Source organism: Urocitellus parryii, chromosome 8, assembly GCF_045843805.1.
Source record: "Urocitellus parryii isolate mUroPar1 chromosome 8, mUroPar1.hap1, whole genome shotgun sequence".
Taxonomy (NCBI): domain Eukaryota; kingdom Metazoa; phylum Chordata; class Mammalia; order Rodentia; family Sciuridae; genus Urocitellus; species Urocitellus parryii.
In genome coordinates this window covers 65,178,498-65,184,959 of record NC_135538.1, presented here as the reverse complement: position 1 = coordinate 65,184,959, position 6,462 = coordinate 65,178,498, and positions in this window count along the sequence as shown.

The following is a 6,462-nucleotide window of genomic DNA, read 5'->3' as shown; positions in this document are numbered from 1 at the left end:
AAAGCAGAAAAATCATATGAAAAGAACTTGAGCTGTCGTTTATGACTGTGAAAATGGAAGAGAAGACTCATCAGCTAGAGAATGTCCACGTTTCTGGAACCTAGGAACTGTCCTCAATTACAGGCATCAAAAAAAACACAGACCTCTGTTTAAAAACTTCAAGGCAGTGAATTAAGCCAATAAGTTGAATTAACAAGGAAGCAGAATCTCTCCTAAAACCTTCAATAAGGCAACTAATGTGATGCTCTGATTTTAGTCTCAGGAGACCCATATCTGACATATAACCTATAGAATTGTGAGATAACAAAGTCATGTTTTAGAAGCTTAAGCTACTAAATTTATGGTAATTTATGGAGCCAGCAGTGGAAAACTAATACAACTATAAATATCTTTATATAGCTATCCATATAGTTTTGTAACTTCCTTTTCCCTAAATATTACATGGATACCTTTTCATGCCATTTCTAAAGAGAGTTAATTTACTTGCACAATTTACATATTATGGGTGTAGCTATATAGAAGAGATTGCTAAAAATAGAATAGCTTACTCAAACAGTAGACAAGATACTTGTCTCCATTGTCAATCCAATAACTTTAGATTAAAAGATATAGTTTGATTGCTTAGCTAGCAAAGAAGAAACTCAGGGTTCTCCTCTCACAGAGGCTGTGATTCTTGCTGTGAGGGGGAATACAAGGCTTTTAAAAGAGGAATACAATGACTCGGGTAAAATATCATCAGTAAATATAATTAATTAGTGTCCATCAGGTATCATTGTGCGACCTATCACATGCTCCAATTTCCAGGTTTGGAGTTTCTTTATTCTTGTGGGCAGTGAAAATCTTCCAGAAAGTGAAAGACATAATAGCTTAGCCTGGAACAAGAAAAATATTAGTCTTGTTTCCCCCTCACTCTTAGGGAACAGGAGAGAGGAAAGAGGAAGAAAAGAAGAAAAAGAAAGTTAGTTTTTTAATAAAGTTCCATTAGGAAGGTTATACTCAGAGTATAAAATGGACCCCCATTACAGATACAATTTATCAGATTCAGCCCAATTGTCCTTCAAGAAGATCCCACCAATTAATATACCCACTATAATATGTGAGAATGCCTATATTCCACATCCTTTCCCAGACTGAAAATAATACCTGTTTTTTTTTTTTTTTTTATTGGTCGTTCATAACATTACATAGTTCTTAATACATCATATTACACGGTTTGATTCACGTGGATTATGAACTCCCCCTTTTACCCCGTATACAAATTGCTGTATCACATCAGTTTCCCTTCCATTGATTGACATATTGCCTTTCTAGTGTCTGATGTATTCTGATGTCTGTCCTATTCTCTACTATCCCCCCTCCCCTCCCCTCCCCTCCTCTCCCCTCCCCTTTTCTCTCTCTACCCCTTCTACTGTAAATCATTTCTTCCATTTGTATTATCTTGTCTTACCCCTCCTTTCCTCTTGTATGACATTTTGTATATCCCTGAGGATCGCCTTCCATTTCCATGCAATTTCCCTTCTCACTCCCTTTCCCTCCCACCTCTCATCCTTGTTTAATGTAAATCTTCTTCTCAAGCTCTTCGTCCCTACCCTGTCCTTGTTTACTCCCCTTATATCAAAGGAGTCATTTGGTATTTGTTTTTTAAAGATTGACTAGCTTCACTTAGCATAATCTGCTCTAATGCCATCCATTTCCCTCCAAATTCTATGATTTTGTCATTTTTTAATGCAGAATAATACTCCATAGTATATAAATGCCACATTTTTTTTATCCATTCATCTATTGAAGGGCATCTAGGCTGGTTCCACAGTCTTGCTATCGTGAATTGAGCTGCTATGAACATCGATGTAGCAGTGTCCCTGTAGCATGCTCTTGTTAGGGCTTTAGGGAATAGACCGAGAAGGGGAATAGCTGGGTCGAATGGTGGTTCCATTCCCAGCTTTCCGAGAAATTTCCATACTGCTTTCCAAATTGGCTGCACCAATTTGCAGTCCCACCAGCAATGAACAAGAGTGCCCTTTTCCCTGCATCCTCTCCAGCACTTATTGTTGTTTGACTTCCTAATGGCTGCCAGTCTTACTGGAGTGAGATGGTATCTTAGGGTAGTTTTGATTTGCATTTCTCTGACTGCTAGCGATGGTGAGCATTTTTTCATGTACGTGTTGATTGATTGTATGTCCTCCTCTGAGAAGTGTCTGTTCAGGTCCTTGGCCCATTTATTGATTGGGTTATTTGTTATCTTATTGTCTAATTTTTTGAGTTCTTTGTATATTCTGGTTATTAGGGCTCTATCTGAAGTGTGTGGAGTAAAGATTTGTTCCCAGGATGTAGGCTCCCTGTTTATCTCTCTTATTGTTTCTTTTGCTGAGAAAAAACTTTTTAGTTTGAGTAAGTCCCATTTGTTGATTCTATTTGTTAACTCTAGCGCTATGGGTGTCCTATTGAGGAATTTGGAGCCCGATCCCACAGTGTGTAGATCATAACCAACTTTTTCTTCTATCAGATGCCATGTCTCTGATTTAATATCAAGCTCCTTGATCCATTTTGAGTTAACTTTTGTGCACGGCGAGAGATAGGGATTCAGATTCATTTTGGTGCAAATGGATTTCCAGTTTTCCCAGCACCATTTGTTGAAGATGCTATCCTTCCTCCATTGCATGCTTTTAGCCCCTTTATCAAAAATAAGATAGTTGTAGTTTTGTGGATTGGTTACTGTGTCCTCTATTCTGTACCATTGGTCCACCCGCCTGTTTTGGTACCAGTACCATGCTGTTTTTGTTACTATTGCTCTGTAGTATAGTTTGAAGTCTGGTATCGCTATACCGCCTGATTCACACTTCCTGCTTAGTATTGTTTTTGCTATTCTGGGTCTTTTATTATTCCATATGAATTTCATGATTCTTTTATCGATTTCTATAAGATATGCTGTTGGGATTTTGATTGGCATTGCATTGAACTTATATAGGACTTTTGGTAATATCGCCATTTTGATGATGTTAGTTCTGCCTATCCATGAGCAGGGTATATTTTTCCATCTTCTAAGGCCTTCTTCTATGTCTTTCTTTAGGGTTCTGTAATTTTCATTGTATAAATCTTTCACCTCTTTTGTTAGGTTGATTCCCAAGTATTTTATTTTTTGGGGGGATATTGTGAATGGAGTAGTTGTCCTCATTTCCGTTTCAGAGGCTCTGTCGCTGATATACAGGAATGCCTTTGATTTATGCGTGTTGATCTTATATCCTGCCACTTTGCTGAATTCATTTATTAGCTCTAATAGCTTCTTTGTAGACCCTTTTGGGTCTGCTAGGTATAGAATCATATCATCTGCAAATAGTGATAATTTAAGTTCTTCTTTTCCTATTTTTATGCCTTTAATTTCTTTCGTCTGCCTAATTGCTCTGGCCAGTGTGTCGAGGACTATGTTGAACAGAAGTGGTGAGAGAGGGCATCCCTGTCTTGTACCAGATCTTAGAGGGAATGCCTTCAATTTTTCTCCATTCAGAATGATGCTGGCCTGTGGCTTATCATAGATTGCTTTTACAATGTTGAGGTATGATCCAGTTATCCCTAATTTTTCTAGAGTTTTGAACATAAAGGGATGCTGTACTTTGTCGAAAGCTTTTTCTGCATCTATCGAGATGATCATATGGTTCTTGTTTTTAAGTCTATTGATGTGGTGGATAACATTTATTGATTTCCGTATATTGAACCAACCTTGCGTACCAGGGATGAATCCTACTTGATCATGGTGTATAATTTTTTTGATATGTATTTGAATCCGATTCGCCAGAATTTTATTGAGGATTTTTGCATCAAGGTTCATTAGAGATATTGGTCTGTAGTTTTCTTTCTTTGAAGTGTCTTTGTCTGGTTTCGGAATCAGGGTGATGTTGGCCTCATAGAATGAATTTAGAAGTTCTCCCTCTTTTTCTATTTCCTGAAATAGCTTGAAAAGTATTGGTGTTAGTTCCTCTTTAAAGGTTTTGTAAAACTCTACTGTATACCCATCCGGTCCTGGGCTTTTCTTAGTTGGTAGTCTTTTGATGGTTTCTTCTATTTCCTCTATTGTTATTGGTCTGTTTAGGTTGTCTATATCCTCCTGGCTCAATCTGGGCAGATCATAAGACTCAAGGAATTTATCTATGCCTTCACTATCTTCTATTTTATTGGAGTATAAGGATTCAAAGTACTTTCTTATTATCTTCTGTATTTCTGAAGTGTCTGTTGTGGTATTGCCTTTTTCATCCCGTATGCTAGTAATTTGGGTTCTCTCTCTTCTTCTCTTCGTTAGCATGGCTAAGGGTCTGTCAATTTTATTTATTTTTTCAAAGAACCAGCTTTTAGTTTTGTCAATTTTTTCAATTGTTTCTTTTGTTTCAATTTCATTAATTTCAGCTCTGATTTTAATTATTTCTTGCCTTCTACTTCTTTTGCTGTTGTTTTGCTCTTCTTTTTCTAGGATTTTGAGATGAAGTATGAGATCATTTATTTGTTGGTTTTTTCTTTTTTTGAGGAATGAACTCCAAGCAATGAATTTTCCTCTTAGAACTGCTTTCAATGTGTCCCATAGATTCCGATATGTTGTGTCTGTGTTTTCATTTAACTCTAGAAATTTTTTAATTTCCTCCTTGATGTCTTCTAAAACCCATTGATCACTCAGCAACCTATTGTTCATTCTCCAGGTGATGCTTGATTTTTCCTTTCTTCTTTTATCATTGATTTTCAGTTTCATTCCATTATGATCAGACAGGATGCATGGTATTATCTCTACCTCTTTGTATTGTCTAAGAGTTGCCCTGTGACATAGTATATGGTCTATTTTTGAGAAGGTTCCATGAGCTGCTGAGAAAAAAGTGTAGCAACTTGATGATGGGTGGTATAGTCTATATATGTCAATTAAGTCTAGGTTGTTAATTGTGTTATTGAGTTCTATAGTTTCCTTATTTAACTTTTGTTTGGAAGATCTGTCCAGTGGTGAGAGAGGTGTGTTGAAGTCTCCCATGATTATTGTATGGTGGTCTATTAGACTCTTGAACTTGAGAAGAGTTTGCTTGATAAACACGGCTGCACCATTATTTGGGGCATATATATTTATGATTGTTATGTCTTGTTGGTGTATGGTTCCCTTGAGCAGTATGAAATGTCCTTCTTTATCCCTTTTGATTAGCTTTGGCTTGAAATCTATTTTATTAGATATGAGTATGGACACTCCTGCTTGTTTCCGTGGTCCATATGAGTGATATGATTTTTCCCAACCTTTCACCTTCAGTCTATGTACATCTTTTCCTATCAAATGCGTCTCCTGTAGACAGCATATTGTTGGGTCTTGTTTTGTGATCCATTCTACTAGCCTGTGTCTCTTAATTGGTGAGTTTAAGCCATTAACATTTAGGGTTATTATTGAGATATGGTTTGTTCTTCTATCCATATTTGTTTATTGATGTTACTAAACCTGATTTGTTATCCTCTTTGACTACTTTCCCCCCTTTACTGTCCTACCTCCCATTGTTGGTTTTCAATGTTATTTTCCATTTCCTCTTCCTGTAGTGTTTTGCCAAGGATTTTTTGAAGAGATGGTTTTCTAGCTGCAAATTCTTTTCACTTTTGTTTATTGTGGAAGGTTTTAATTTCATCTTCTAACCTGAAGCTTAATTTCGCCGGATACACGATTCTTGGTTGGAGCCCATTGTCTTTCAGTGTTTGAAATATGTTATTCCAGGATCTTCTAGCTTTTAGAGTCTGTGTTGAGAGATCAGCTGTTATCCTGATTGGTTTACCCCTAAATGTAATCTGCTTCCTTTCCCTTGTAGCTTTTAAAATTCTCTCCTTATTCTGTATGTTGGACATCTTCATTATAATGTGTCTAGGTGTGGATCTCTTATGATTTTGCACATTCGGCGTCCTGTAGGCTTCTAGGATTTGGGATTCTGTCTCATTCTTCAAGTCTGGGAAGTTTTCTTGTATTATTTCACTGAATAGACTGCTTAATCCTTTGGTTTGGAGCTCTGTGCCTTCCTGTATCCCAATGACTCTTAAGTTTGGTCTTTTGATATTATCCCATAACTCTTGAATGTTCTGCTCATGGTTTCTTAGTAGACTTGCTGAGCTATCTATGTTCTTTTCAAGTTGAAATATTCTGTCTTCATTGTCTGATGTTATATCTTCTAAGTGATCAACTCTGCTGGTAGTATTCTCAATTGAGTTTTTAAGTTGGTTTATTGTTTCCTGCATCTCTAGTATTTCTATTTGTTTGTTTTTTATTACCTCTATCTCCCTGTGAAATTGATCTTCTACTTCCTGGATTTGTTTGTCAATATGATCTTTCATTGTCTGATTTTGCTGTCTCATGTCTTCCTTGAGACTCCAGATCATCTGAAGCATGTATGTCCTGAGCTCTCTATCTGACATTCCATCTGTTGCAGCTATTACCTCTTCTAAAGTTGAGTTGACCTGCATTGCCTG